The 15599-nt window shown below is 46.0% G+C and overlaps 1 protein-coding gene and 1 long non-coding RNA gene across 7 annotated transcripts in view; one reads left to right on the forward strand and one right to left on the reverse strand.

The window, feature by feature from the left end:
- Positions 1 to 387: 387 nt before the first annotated feature.
- Positions 388 to 6707, reverse strand: LOC142829814 (uncharacterized). Its single transcript, XR_012904617.2, has 2 exons — positions 6543 to 6707; positions 388 to 493 (listed from the first exon to the last, which is right to left on the reverse strand). It is a non-coding gene; the product is annotated as an uncharacterized LOC142829814 (long non-coding RNA).
- Positions 6708 to 6764: 57 nt separating this feature from the next.
- Positions 6765 to 15599, forward strand: part of PLIN2 (perilipin 2) — a 34539-nt gene continuing 25704 nt past the window's right edge. The window contains exon 1 of one of the 6 annotated variants that reach the window (XM_006129985.5): positions 6765 to 6849. The gene's annotated coding sequence lies outside the window, so the exon portion shown is untranslated. Of the gene's footprint in view, positions 6850 to 9712; positions 9870 to 13277; positions 13493 to 15599 lie in introns of those variants that run through there. The other 5 variants (XM_089779186.1, XM_075931506.2, XR_012904616.2 and 2 more) reach the window with 5 other exon arrangements.

The raw sequence follows: 15599 nt of genomic DNA on the forward strand, positions 1-15599 counted from the left end.
ACCTGTGGTCCGAGTACCCATAGGGGTACTCAAGAGAAGTCTGGGAGGCACATCAACACAACTGAAATTTAGAGAGAACTGAATTTTTGTTTTAAGTTTTATAGCGTTTTATTATTTTTTATTTTTACATCCAAAAATTTCATTGCCCACCTGGTTACGATTAAATTTTTTATACAAATGTGTTGCAACGGTAGAAAAAAAATGTGTGTGTCTGCAAGCTGTAGGTATTGGGGGTACTTTTTTTTAAAAGGGGTACTTTATAAAAAAAGGTTGAGAAACACTGTTACAGACTTCTAAAACACATTCATCCCCTATCCTGGCCACATTTGAAATGTTGCATGAATAAAAATTTAGAGGCAGTTCTAAAAAAAACCCACAAACAAAAGCATAAGCATTGATTAGATTGCTGAAGAGGAGATTCCAATCCTGGTGGTTTGATTTTCATCATCTTCCACTCATACATTCCAGTCTGTCTGCTGTAATGCACACCATGCTGTAAGAATAAGAGCACAAAGTTCTTTGGGGGCATTCCAGAACCATATTGTCCTGACACTAGCCTCAACACTGCTCCCTGGATTAATCAAGAAGATGCCAAAGCAAATAAACAAGAGAGAAAATTCTCTTCATTCTCAGATGTTGGTATGAGAGAAATTCTGCTAATCTTACTCAATCAAGTACTCCATTGACTTTTTAAGAGCAATTGTCATAAGCAAGCTTTGGCACAGTGAGACCTCCGTAAGAACCCCAGAGTCTTTTTCAATCTCAATAACTGACACTGATGCTTTATTATAGCCTGTCAGCAAAGCCACAGCCTATTGGGCAGGGGTGAACCTCAGGCCTGGGGGCCGGATGTGGGCCCCAGCTTGACTGGATCCGGCTCACTAAAGCTCAGGCCTCTCCCCCCCCAGCAGAGGCATAGCAAAAGGGGGGGCAGGGAGGGGCAGTTGCCCCCGGGCGCCATGGTAGGGGGGCGCCAGGCCGGGGTGGGAGCAGAGCGTTCAGCCTATGCTGACCATATGCCCCATAAAATCCAGGATATTTGCAAATTTTAATCTCATCTCTTGGGATATGTCTAGACTACACCTCTCTGTCGACAGAGAGATGTAGATTAGGCACGTCAAAATTGCTAATGAAGCAGGGATTTAAATATCCCGTGCTTCATTAGCATAAACATGGCCGCCACTTTTTTCTAAATGGAGCTTTTTTTTAAAAAAAAAAAACCCCACAGTCTAGATGCAGATGTGTTGAAAATAAACCCTTTTTCAAAAGATCCTGTATTCCTCCAAAAATGAAGGTTACATGATCTTTCAAAAAAGGGTTTATTTTTGACAGATCCGCGCCTAGATTGCCGTTTTTTTCCGAAAAAGCTCCATTTTGAAAAAAAGCGGTGGCCATGTTTATGCTAATGAAGCACAGGATATTTAAATCCCTGCTTCACTAGCAATTTCGACGTGCCTAATCTACATCTCTCTGTCAACAGAGAGGTGTAGTCTAGACACAGCCCCAGTGCCCCATAAACACTGAAAATGTCCTGGAAACAGCTGCTGCAGCCTGGAGGTAGTGGCTGGGTAGGGAGCTCACCTGGGCTGTGGGAGGGGCAAGGTGCTGGGTGGGGAGCTCAGCTGGGCTGCAAGGGGGTGCAGGGAGCTGGTGCTGCGCTCCATTGGATTGTGGGGGATGGCTGTGGGGGAAGCACAGGGAACCAGCGGGGGTGGGCAGCTCAGCTAGGTTGCAGGGGATGGAGGAGCAAAGAAGCCTAATGGGGAGGAGGTGGCACCAGGAGCCCTGAAATTACCTTTCCTGGTTCAAAAACTCCCTCATCTGGGACCAGTCAGATCCAGAGGGTACCCGACCAGGGAGGTCCAATTCCTACCCCCAAGTCCCCACCCTCCCTCCTAGCTAGACAACCTACCCCAATCTGCTCCTGCTCCCTCCCCCCGGCCAGACACCCTACACCCAGCGTGCTCTTGCACCCTATGTCCCACCCAGACCTTGCAACCTCTCCCCCTTCTGCCCCCCACCTCCCTCCCAGATCCTGCACCCCATCCCTATCCCACTTGTAGTCCCTTTACTAAAGATACCTCTGCTTATTTTCTGGAAAGACCCTGTGTGCTGCAATCCAGCCTCACAGACTACAATTCCCATGAGCCCTTGGGAAAAACAGGAAAGAAGTGACTCTTGTGTGGGAGATCTGAGTCTCTCCATGTGCATGAGAAGAGAGGCCTGGGACTCTGCCCTTGGATTTTGAAACAGAAGAGGAGCCAGGCTGCTGTGGAGGAGTTTGATCCAGTCCAGGGGCTATTAGAGTGCAGCTACAGACTGGGACTAGATGCTTTTGGAACTGGGATCTAGCAGGCTGCTTCTGATAGGCACAGCATGAGATTGTAAGTAATTGGGCATTTTTGTGAAAGTGCTGCCTGGGACAGAGCTGCTGCCTAGCTTGGACCCTCATACACACTGCCTACAGAGAATCTCCATTACAACTGAAGTTCTTCAAGCGTGCCCATGCAAGCAAGAGTCTGGGACTCTGAGTCCAGGGGTGTGCACACTCTGGGGTGGGATCAATATTGGCAGTGCAAATGCTAGATATATAAATTCTAATTATTGTTGTGCTCTTTGTTAATGTTATTCATTGTTAATCTGTTAAACCCTGTTTATTTAAGTTAAGTAAAGATTGTTTATTTTAATGTACTCTATTAGATGTATATGATTTGTAGTTGTTGTTCTGGAATTAGATCCAGATTATAACTGGAATGAGTTTATTCCTGGAAGCTCTCAAGGCACACAGTAAGTGTGTATAAGGCCAGCCAGGTGGAGGCACCACCATTGTATATTCCTTAGCAACTGGTGGGTCCACGGAAAGGTTTACATTGAGACACGTGGTCCACGGGCCAAAAAGTTTGAGAACCACTGCAGTAGAGGCACCCCTGGCCTCTCCCCCGAGAGATTGCTACAGGCTTTCTGCTGCTCCACAAGAGCCCACAGAGAGATCGGGTCTGTTTCCATGATGGTGAAATCACCATGTTGCTCTAGTGTGGATAATGGACAGACTCTTTGTGAGTCTTCCTCATCCAAGCAGTCGATTTAAACAGCATGGAAAGATGCCACGTGAAAACACTTGGTGCGTCCACAGAGAGGCAGGATGTACGGTCTTCTCCAGAGAGAGTTGTCATGATTCATGTCTCTGGGTGAACAAGACCCTTTGTGAGCTCTGTTAAGAGGTGAGATGTTTTGACTTCCAGTTTCGAGAAATTTGTTCTTCTTTCTCTGGGGTGCACATTGCTTTGACCTGAATGGAGTTAGCTGTGACGACACATTTCTGAGTTATTCTGACATAAAGTGAAACTTGTGCTGAAGACCCCACATTCAGTGAGAGAAAGCGCTGCTGTCAGAAAAAGTAAATTCAATTTTATTCAAAGACCGCCTCTACCGGGCAGTGGGGCTTTTACTGATTGGTCCTTTATATGTTTGAAGGATGACTAAATGTTATCTGGATCTTTTTGGGTCATATCAACAGATTGATTTGGGCTCAATCCTAGCTTAAAATTTAAATTGTATCAGGTCCTTTGTAAGCAGGTTGGGAAGTGGTCTCATTTGCCATTATTATTTGGTATTATTTACATAATAGAGGCATTGCCATCATGGTATTGACATATATATTTCTCAGTATTTTTACATATAAAATAGCCCAGCCCCATTGACCTCCACTTTGTAAAGAGTGATGGGGATATGATTAAGTTGTTTAAACAAATATATTTCAATGGTAGAAAAAAATGTGTGTGTCTGAAAACTGTAGGTACTGGGGGGGGGTACTTTTTTTTTTTTTAAGGCAGTACTTATAGGTTTTTTTGAAAAAGGGGTACTTTATTTTTTAAAAAAAGGTTGAGAAACACTGCTCTAAACCATTCCTTTTGGCCTCCCTGTTTCCTTTCTCCTTTGGTGAGTTGGGCAGGTAGCAGTTTTGGTAAAAATATATCAGACGTGCACACAGTGCCTGCTCTACCTCAGCTGGTGCTGGATAATCAGGGCCTCAATTCTAAAGGAGTTGGCATTACTGAGGTGATAGATCCCCCCACGTTTTGTTGCGGATTTTCCAAAGAAAATGCTGGTGTTTTCTATAGGTCACCCACATCTCCCAGTCCTAGCAGAGACTTGGGATTAACATGGCTTTCTCAACTAAAAGTCTTATACATGTTCGGACATTGAGACTGTGAATATCTAGTGAGGCAGTCTGCTCAAGGCAAGGCTGGCCTTGAATCTTGATATCTATGGCTTCAGTTGAATGGCTTGTGTGAAATTTGAAAGAGCAGCTCAGAGAGACCTCTCTCCTTTACTTAAGGATAGACTCTCACAGCAGCCTGAAGGAAAAAGTCCTTGTGGCAGACAGAAAGCCACGGTTACAGTATATCCTCACCCTTAGACTACTTATTGCTTCAACTGCCTTCAAGAATCATAGAATAATAGGACTGGAAGGGACCTCGAGAGGTCATCGAGTCCAGCCCCCCGCCCTCAAAGCAGGACCAAGCTCCTTGAAAAGTGAGGATGATTCTCGTGTTGTGTGTTAATTTTATTTAAAAGTTTTTCTGAGTGTTATTTTAACAGGCAAATTAATCTCTTACATTCACTGATGTGGGGAGGTAATTGCCCCTCCGCTCCCCCATCGTCCTTCGGCTTGCCTGCTCCTCCTCTACCCAACACCGCCTGCTGAAGCCTCTTCCCCACCTCTCTCCCCCAGCCCCACCCTCCTCCATTTTCAACAGCGTGATAGTGCCCTCCCCAAACTGGAGGGGGCAGTGGAAGATGTGGTACAAGCTCCCCCACTCCTCCCAGGGTCGGGCTCAGTCATGCGCCAGGTTTGGGGCCCTGTCACATGGCGGCGGGGGGGGGAAGGAGGCAAATTTTGCTTTTGCCCCTGGGTGCATAACACCCTCGCTATGCCTCTGCCCCCCAGCATTGGGAACCTATGTTCCAGCCCCCCTGCTACTCCACCACAGAACTGGAGCACAGAAAGTCTACTAGGCTGGACGACATCCCTCCCCCCACCTCGGCTCTGCTGTATGAGGGAAATGTGGGGAGTGTCTTTCTCTTTTTCAGTCAGGTGCCACATCAATGAGGTTTTTTTTCTCATTTGTGTGTGGCCCCCAACTTTGTTTTCTGTGGGTCAGTGGCCCCCAAGCCAAAAAAGGTTCCCCACCCTGCTATATGGTTATTTACCATGAATAATCAGCATTCCCCCTTGCTGCTAGCTTAACCAGGCCCTACCTATTCTTTTTTCCAGCACATCCTTCCTGCCTGCTTATATAATCCCAGTTGCTGGGTGGAGTGGGGGAGAGGTAAAAAGGGTAACTTTCCCCTCCATTAGCTCCCTCAGTTATATCGCTACTTAGTTAATTGACACCCTGTACCAACTGCCTGACTTTCAGTCAACTCCCAGTTACTGGGGGAGGAGAGATGAGTGATGGGATGCTGAGTCAGCTCCTGTATAGAGAGGCAGGAATACAGGGATAGGAGTATAACATCAGTACTAATTAAATGAGGGTGGATGTGGCTCACCTCCAACAGTGACTAGAGTACCTGTAGTCAAAATTACTTATTGTAATGAGAGAGCCATTCCATGTCTCTATTCAGACCCATTCTGACAGTGCGCAAATTTGATATTCTGAAAGTTTATCTTTGTTTTCAAGGCCAGGTGCTCCCCAGGCAGCTGATGCCATGTTAATTTTTGCAGTCTCCTCTCCCACTGTAATAGTTAAGTGCAGTGTTGGGCAACATGCCCCCTGGGGGCTGAATGCAACCCATCAGAGTTCTATGTGTGGCCCACAAGACATTTTGCTTACCATTTCCCACGTGCAGGATTGCCAAATTGTGCTGGTTTCTGTCCATGTAGTTTTATTCCTACTGGTATTATGAAAGTAACACACTCATAAAGCAGGGAATGTAAAGTGAGATGCATGCTGATTACACACAACATTGATTGTAAGAGCCATGTGCTCCTTTTGCATCCAGTCAAAGAGCTGCTATGGTTCAGTCAGCATGCCCTGCAAATACTAGGTACAAAACAAGTGCAAAACTAGTTAGCAAACTACCCTATCCCAGGAGACCTTTTGGGTTACGAAAATCTTCATCTCCATTGAGATGAAGGAGGGCCACTCATGCAGCCCACTCACCAACATAGGTTGCCAGTTGCTGGTTAAGTGATTTTCTCCCCCACTTGCCAGTCGGATGGCTTTGTTCGCCTTTTATTTAAATATACTTCCATGATCTCTCCTTGCTTAAACTTTAAAACTGATATTCAAGCAGATAAAACCACATTCCTTTGTTTAGGGCCAAGCATATTTTAAAACATATTTCCAGTACATGTTTGTAATTCTTTATGCATTAATCATACATCATGCATATACTTACACATAAGGCTACTAATGATCAGTGAGATGCTAGTTTTCCAGCAATATGCTGCAAGACACCTTTTAAATTAAAACCATGACAACAGTGTGTGAGGTGAACTGAGCTGGTTAATCAAGATGAGTCTCACTGCTACATACCAGAGAGCTCTCTAGCACTGGGGGTATTCTTAGGGTCACACATTCCTTGTAGATTGTCCGTTTTTGGATCAGCTCTGGTGCTCCTGTGAATAGACATAGGAAAGTCACAATGCTGCAATATCAGGGTGTGCCCAGGGTGGAGTTATTGTGACATGCTGCAGTGTGACATGGAAGCCTGTAGTGACCTTCCTAGGAGGGCATATTGTTGTCATAGCAACATGCTTGTGGCATGCTCAGCATTCCTGCAATAGGTGACATGGCAGACAACAGTGGCTGAAGGAATAGTGAGCTCCTGAACAATATGCAGGTACAGGCAATTGATCTTGTGTCTCCACCTCCAACATGAACGAATCACACTTCACTTCCCCTCCTGTGTGCTTGACTTCACCATAGAGATGTAAGCGAGTAGCCGAGTACTCAACTACACGATAAGGTTAAGCTTATCGGGTACTCGACTACTCGCTTCCACCCCCTTGCTGCCTCTGTATGAGCGGCAGCAAGGGGGTGGGGAACAGGAGCTGGCACTGGGGGGAACCGGCTTAAAAGCTGGTCCCCCCAGCACTGTCTCCGCAGTGCCGCCTGCCCCCCATTATCAGAGGTAGCAGGGTGGATGGAGGAGTAGGAGAACTGCCACGAAGCAGCATCTGCCTGCGGTGGGTTGAGGCTTGCCATGGGCAGAGGCTGCTCTGGCAGCAGCCTTTCCACGGGGATTCCAGTGGGCAGCTTCCCTCCCCCACAGACAGGGGCTGCTCCAGCAGCAGGCCCTGCCAGCAGCCAGCCTGGGCCGCCGCGAACAGAGCCTGCTGGATCTGGTGCAAGCCGGGACTGAGCAGTCCTAGCTTGCATCAGTCCAGGACCACTGCGCTTCTGCATTTTAAATGTAGTAAAAGCTGCCTGTCCCAGCTTAGTCCCAGCTCGCACTGGCTCTGGGAGTTATCCCCGTTGCGGCTCTGCAGAGAGGTTCCCCTTAACAACCAATCATATAATCAATACAAATTGTATCGACTACACGATGCACCAAATAACCACTCTTTAACATCCTTACTTCACCATGCTTCTCCCATGCTTACTTGGAGCACTGTACCGTCTACTGTATGATAACAGTGTTTATCTTTACTTAGCGATATTTTTGTTCCTCTTTTATTATTTTGTTTGTCTAGAAAATGCTATCTAAATCCTGGGAGGCAACCACATTGGTGACCGGTGCATAATCACAAAGACCACAAACTAGATACTTCAACATTATGTTAATCTTCAGATGATACATTCTTCTGTGATCACCTCCATCCTCTGCGGTCCTTCTTGGCTACGTCTACGTTGCCCAGTCATTGCAAGAACATATGCAAATGAGGTGCTGCGTTGCATATTGCCACACCTCATTTGCATATTTAATGAGCCGCCCTTTTGCACAAGAGCCATTCTGCTGCTTATTTTCAGGCAGAACAGCTCTTGAGCAAGAGAGGGTTTTTGCGCAAGAAGGAGCAATGTAGACTGCTCCTTCTTGCACAAAAGCCCCTTGTGCAAAAATGGCAGCTCATTAAGTATAAAAATGAGGCGTGGCAATATTCATCACCGCACCTCATTTGCATATATTCTTGTACAAGACTGGGCAATGTGGACGTAGCCTTTATGTTTCCTTTTGGCTTGCACATGTATCTCTCCTGGGGGAGTGGGTTATTTTCCCTCTTCTTGTCATGTACAGGAAAATAAATTCTTAAATGACTGCATCTGTCCATGGGTTCTTAAGTTATCTGCAGCCCAGTGTATTGGTCTTCTGCATGCTTCTCTTGTAGCTTAGGGACTGATTTCTAGTCCCTCTCTTTTTTGTGCTATATTTTCTGGGAATCAGATGGGTGTTGTGATAGATTTGATCATAGAAGTCCCCTTTGGCTTGTCACCTGGCATGCTGATCATGCCACTGAGCCTGCCTATCTGTTCTCTAGGGGACCCCCCCCCCATCTTGTCCTGCTGGACCAGAAGTTCTGGTCTCCCCAGACAAGGCAGAGTAGGGGTAACATCTCCCCAGCAGAGCAACATGGACACTGAACCAGCTCAGCTCTGGGAATGCTCAGCTATAGGGCCATTAACAGCACCCAGGAACACAATCCCGAAAAGGGGCCAAAACCCCAAATAAATCAATTTTATTCTGTATAAAAGTTTTACACAGAGAAAGTTCATAAGGTTAGTCCTCTTTGTCAATGAAAGAGAGATATGCACAGTGGTTGCCTCCCAAGTAACAATTATTTATACTAGGCTTGATGATAAACAAAAGACTTTTTAAGTATAAAAAGTAGGATTTAAGTGATTAACAAGTGAAAGCAGACAGATCATAGTAAGTTACTGAGCCAAAATAAACAAAACATACCAGTTAAGCCTAATATACTAAGGCTACATCTACACTGCGCATTGTTGCACAAGAAGATATGCAAATGAGGCATGCCGATGAATATTGCCGTTCCTCATTTGCATACCTAATGAGCTGCCATTTTGCGGAAGGGGCTTTTGTGCATGAAAGAGATGTCTACACTGCTCCTTCTTGCACAAAAAACCCTTCTTGCGCAGGAGCTGTTCTGCTGCTTATTTCCAAAAACCTTTGTCCTAGTTTGAAATTCCTACTTACATTTCTATTGGCTGCCTGCTACCTGGTTAGGTAAGGGACATAGTTAACCCCTTAGTCCCTAGGCTGCTGGCCATCCCTCATGGTCATGACATATGGTCACATGTTTTTCTAGGACCAACCACAGTTAGGCATACAGGAAAAACAAACCCATGTATAGATCATTGTCTTGAGCACCAGGCCTGTAAGTTTCTTTAAATACCACTAATGACTTTCACTAGAAGACTTCTTAGATTAATAAAACTGGTTTCCACTTCATATTTCTAACTTCACATAAAAATGACACATGCACAGAAATAGAATATTAACATTCAGTAACTTTAAAATGTCATATGATGCATTTTTGTCTAAAGTGTCTTTGAGTTATGCATATTCACATTCATAAAACATGAGGCCTGACAGGTGCATACAAGATACGGACAATTGTGCTATTTTCTCCCCACTTGCTTTTACTCCCATCCACTGTGCTCACAATTGTTGACTTCCAAACTTTTGTATCTTTTTCTTATTTAAATTGACAGGAAATCAGTGTAGCTATAGATTATAGCCCCCTGCATAAATGACTGAAACTACAAGCTGGAATTTTTGAAAATTTAGCGCACAACAAACAAGCTGGTAGAAAGATTTTGCATTGTCAACCACATCTGAAGGCACAGCATAATCAGACTATATCTAAAACCAAGATAACTTGTGAACAGGACATACTAAAGGTAATGGGAAATCTCAACAACAAAGTCACAAATCAGGGTCAAATTCAACCCTGCTATAATTGCATTGAAGCCAATAGAGTTTCACTGTAGAAGTAGCATAGCAATTTTGAGAACAAGTACAGGGTTGCTTTCTGACACAGAGCCAGACTGACCTCTTTCAAACAGAAACCTCCAGTCAGGAAAACTCTGGTTCCATGTGTAAAAAAATAGGAAAGGGGCAATTCTCAACTGTCACAGGAACTCAGTCACAGTAGAATAGATGACAAAGAAAAACGATAGAAATGTAGCTGTGTTAGTCTGGTGTAGCTGAAACAAAATACAGGACTATGTAGCACTTTAAAGACTAACAAGATGGTTTATTAGATGATGAGCTTTCGTGGGCCAGACCCACTTCATCAGATCAAATAGTGGAAGAAAATAGTCTCAACCATATATACCAAAGGATGCAATTTAAAAAAAAAGTGTACACATATGAAAACGACAAATCACATTTTAGAACAGAAGAGGGATGCGGGGGGGTGGGGGGGAAGGTAAATGTCTGTGAGCTAATGGTATTAGAGGTGGGGAAAGGTAAATGTCTGTGAGCTAATGGTATTAGAGGTGATAACAATTGAAGAGTCACATTCCTAGAGAAAGTAGAAGGAATATTTGCTAGAGGACACAGTAATCAGAAGCAGAAGAGAGAAGGACTTTATAGGAGAAATGCTGCCATTTGTAAAAACAGTCACCATGGAGTCACAAAAAGATCATGCCTTACAAACGTGGCATAATTTTGTAAAGGAAAAAACAAACTTAGCATAGTAGGGAAGCTGTGACTATGAGTACCCTAGTCTAGACAATAGCTTTCAATACTGGAACACACCAAGGCTTATCCACAAAGCCAACAAACACAGTAAAGGAGACAGACTACTTAGATGAATACAGAATTAGTGTGGAGTCCAAAGAAAAAAGGATGCCATACAGGATTGTAAAATGCAGAAATGGATCGTGTGAGACTGGAAGGATGGGGAAATGTGGGAGAGCCAATGGGGACAATCCCGAGTTAAATATGATGATGAATAACATATCCCAAAGGTATGTTTAATAACTCAGAAGGACCATTTGATGCATCTTTGATAATGAGCAGATACTTATATTTGTTTTGAAAAGAAAATTATGCTTTGAATATTTTTATGACCAGAAGGATCATTATAATCATATTATTAACTTATCTGTAGTCTATCTTATGTATTCATAAGCCCCCCCCCCCCCAAGTGTGACACATCACCTTCATATTAGTAAACATAACAAAATTCATTCTGCACCTGGATGATCTGTGGCAGGAGTGGGGCCAAGGGGTTCAAAGTGTGGGAGGAGGCTTAGGGTTGAAGGGTTCTGACTCTGGGTGTGAATTCTGGGATGGAGCAAGGGATGAGGTATTTGGGATGCAGCAGGGGGCTCCAGCTGGGGCTGAGCATTTTGGAGTGTGAGAGAGGGGCTTAGGACAAGATGCTAGGGTGTCAATGCATGGTCAGGGAGGAGTTGAAATGCAGGAAACAGGCTCAGGGCTGGAGCAGCGGGTTGGAATGCGAGTTACTTACCTAGGGCAGCTCCCTTTTGGTGGTGGTGGGGAAAAAAAGATGGCTCTGCATGGCACCACACTCATCTACAGGCACTACCCCCTGCAGCTCCCATTGGCTACAATTCCCAGCCAATGGGAGCTGTGGGGGAGAAGCCTCCATGAGAAGGCAGCATGGAGACAGACGTTCCCAGCACTCGCAGTGATGTGGCTCCAGCCAGAGGGGGACGGAATGCAGCACACAGTGAAGAAAAAAAACGTAATTTGTTGGCTCTCTCTCACATCCCGTGTGCACACATTTCAGTATCCACAGGTCCCCTCATCATGCCCCTTCATACATTCCAGCTCTTTCGTGGCAATTGTCTCAGCTGTGTTTTGGTGAATGGGAATGTAATCCCTGCTCCCTCACCATGCTCCCCATACTGTATCACCCAAACTTCCAGCTACGTATGCTATTCTGAGCACTAACCTCCAGTGTGATATTCTCCTCTCTGTTACTCTGCTAATGATGGGCTAAATATTTAGCTCTGAGGAACCAAAAGAAATTATCTACATTCATCTGAAGAAGTGGGTTGTACCCTCAAAAGCTCATGATACCATGTTAGCCTTTAAGGTGCTGCTAAACAATTTGTTGTTTTTTAAGTTTTTCCAGTTATAGACTAGGGCTGTTAAATATCAGTTAACTGAATAGTCAAGTAACCTCATGAATTCTTATTGGTTAGTCAACTATTCTACAGTACCCAGGGGCGGGGCCAGCAGCCAGTGGAGCGCTCTGGCTCCACTTCCAAGGAGCCCTTTGCCACTCAGAGATGCTACTTTTGTATCAGAGGCAGCAGCATAGGGTGCTAGGTGGAACTTGGTCTGCCAGGAAAACTGAGCCAGGCTGCCTGCCAGCCCAGCTCCTAATACACTTTAAATGCAGACACACAGCAGGGATAGGTCCCAGACCCGTTGCAAACCAGGACTAAACCAGATTGCTGGCCCAGCCTGCTAAAAAATTTACTTAGAAGCGCGGGGGGGGGGGGAGGGAATGCATGTTCTCAAAGTGAAAATAAGGGTTCTGCAGAAAAATTCCATTACAATAACATTTTATGATTTAAAAAATAATATTATGTGATTTTTAAATATGTGCAATTAAACTAAATGTTGAGCTCATGACCTTGTTTAGCATTTGTTTATTATTATCCTTACTTATTTGTGGTTTACTTTTTCAGCTCCATATATTACTGTTATTAGGGGTTCCACAAAATTCTTTCGAATTTAAAAGGCCAAATAAAATTGGAGGAAAATGTAGCACTTTAAAGACTAACAAGATGGTTTATTAGATGATGAGCTTTCGTGGGCCAGACCCACTTCCTCAGATCAAATAGTGGAAGAAAATAGTCACAACCATATATACCAAAGGATACAATTAAAAAAATGAACACCTATGAAAAGGACAAATCACAAATAAAATTGGGACACACTGGTCTACAGCATTAACCTATAAGCTTTGGCTTATCAGTAAATTGACTACATTATTACATCCCTATTGCTCGGCTACCCTAAGAAGCAAAAGAAATTAGTGGGGGGTAAAAATGAGCAGCCACCAGCTGTGGATGGGTGAACCCACAGTACGGTTCCCTGCTTATGAGTCTGTAACCCGCAGTCCCCTTTCTGATTTGCCATTTATTGACGTTATTTGAAGCGCAGGTATAGGGAGGGGCGCAGGGGAGGAAACACACCGAACGCCGGGGGCTGACCGCCCAGGGCGGAGGGGCAGGGCCGCCGGCTTCTCTCCCCGCGCGCAGGGCGCCCAGCCAGGGCCGAGCAGCTGACCCGGAGCGTTCTCCCCAAGCCGCAGCTCATCACGTGGGGGTAGCGGCAGCCGGGACGCGCAGTGATCTCGCGAGAGGAGCACGCGCCCCGGAGGCAGCCGCTCTGCATAAATAGCCAGGGGCAGGCGGCCCTAGGTCGCTACAGCGTTCGGGAGCCCGTCAGAGGTGAGAGGCGCGAGCGCGGCGGGGGGGGGGGGTCTCGAGGCGCACGGAGCCCGGTGCTGGATCAGCTGCTCTCTCCGTTCCAGGCGAGTCGCGCTGCCCTGGGCCGTGGGGCGAGCCTGTAATCTGCCGTCCTGGCGCGACGTACGCGGCTGCGGAGCCGGGTTCATCCCCGGGGCTCGCTGGGGAGCGAGTCCGCGCTAGTGGGCTCGTGCCTGGAGCTGGCACCGCCCTGTGGTGGCTCTTGCCCTCCCATGCTGCTGAGCCCGGCCGCTGCCCCTCTTCGGAAGCGCCCCGGGGCCTCGGGGCAAGCGCACGCGGTGAGGAAGGGAGTGGCTCTACGTGGCTTGGCTGTCAAGCTACCTTCACCTGCAGGTCCTCTTCCAGCCGCCCCACGCTCCTGTACTAATGAGGCATCGAGACCCGGGAGGCTACCGGCGTCCCTCTCCCTGGGTTTTGTTGCTTGCTTGGTGAATTCAAGGCTTCGCTCTTAACGTTGCGTGAAGCCACCTTGGGTCTGGCGATCCTGGAATGAGAACTGTTGACCGTATTCCTTGTATCTGTTGTAGCCTGTGGGCTGGGAAGGTGGCCAGGTGTCCCTTCTGTTAGCGTGCCTCGTGCTGGTCCAGTTTCTGCCCAGTGGCTTACTGAAAAACAGTGCTGACCTCCATATGCAGGTGTCTGCATACCATTTAGACAGCTAGAGAAGATGGGAACAATCCCTGTGTCTGCTCCATGGATTGAGTGGAAAGGGAGTTTCTACTTCTCATGCTTGAAGGCTGAAAGCTACTCATTTCTGTTCCTCTTTACCAAACCTAGGAAACTGACTCTGGCTGCTTACTCATTGCCCTGTCGGATCTGGGCTATTTCTAAAATAGACCTACATGTTTGAGGGCATAACTCAAATGCCTGTCAACTGCTTTTTTTAGTAAGAACTACATTCCCTTTTAACAAGTGGGTGAAAATATATACTAGAGCTCTTGTGGGGTGGCTTAAGCTTTCGGTTAAACTAGTTCTGACATGATTTTTAACTCACCCTTTTTTTACCCCCTAGAGAGGAATTCAATGTGCCCTCTATGGTGTGAGTCTTTGGGTTAGACCTTTGTGCAGACAAAGCATGACCTTAGTTTTTTAGATGTTAAAACTTGCACAGCTCTTAATAGAATAGATTTGCCTTGGTATCCTTGCTTTAAGTAGCTGCAGCTACCACACACCAATGTTGTGGTGCCTTGCTGTTGAAAGGTAACTGTATTTCAGTTGTGCTCTGTGTCGATAGTCTCTAAAGGTATGTACAGGCAGTCCCTGGGTTACGTACAAGATAGGGACTGTAGGTTTGTTCTTCAGTTGAATCTGTATGTAAGTCGGAACTGGTGTCCAGATTCAGCCGCTGCTGAAACTGACCAGCAGCTGACTACAGGAAGCCCGAGGCAGAGTTGCTTTGCCCCGGGCTTCCTAGAATCAGCTGCTGATCAGTTTCAACAGGCTGAATCTGGATGCCAGTTCCCACTTACATACAGATTCAACTGAAGAACCCCAGGTGTCCCCAAATCAGCTGCTGCTGAAACTGATCAGCAGCTGATTCCAGGAAGCCAGGGGCAGAGCAACTCTGCCTCGGGCTTCCTGTAGTCAGCGCTGGTCAGTTTCAGCAGCGGATGACTTGGGGATGCCTGGGGCAGAGCACCTGGGGCGCTGCTGGGTTGCTCCAGTAGCGCTGCTCCTCGGCGCTACTTGACCAACCCAGCAGCACCCCAGCTGCTCTGCCCCAGGCGTCCGGAGAAAAGCCTGGTCTGCTTGGGGGGTGGGGGGAGGCGCACTAGCTTCCTGCTTCTAATGTACTTAAACATTTTGTTATTTCTTTTTGAGTTTTTGGCTAGCTGTTTCTCAATCTTTTTTTGCTTTTCTCATTACATTTTTACACTTAATTTGACAGTGTTTATTTTCTTTTCTATTTATCTCGCTAGGATTGGACTTCCACTTCTTAAAAGATACCTTTTTGTCCCTCACTGCTTCTTTTACATGGTGGTTAAGCCATGGTGCCTCTTTTTTAGGTCTCTTCCTATGCTTTTTAATTTGGGGCATACATTTAAGTTGGGCCTCTATTATGGTGTCTTTAAAAAGTTTCCATGCAGCTTTCAGGGATTTGGCTCTAGTCACTGTGCCCTTTAATTTCTGTTTAACCTCCTCATTTTTGTG

This window comes from Pelodiscus sinensis, chromosome 6 (assembly GCF_052426305.1).
Source record: "Pelodiscus sinensis isolate ZL-2025 chromosome 6, ASM5242630v1, whole genome shotgun sequence".
In the NCBI taxonomy this organism is placed as follows: Eukaryota; Metazoa; Chordata; order Testudines; family Trionychidae; genus Pelodiscus; species Pelodiscus sinensis.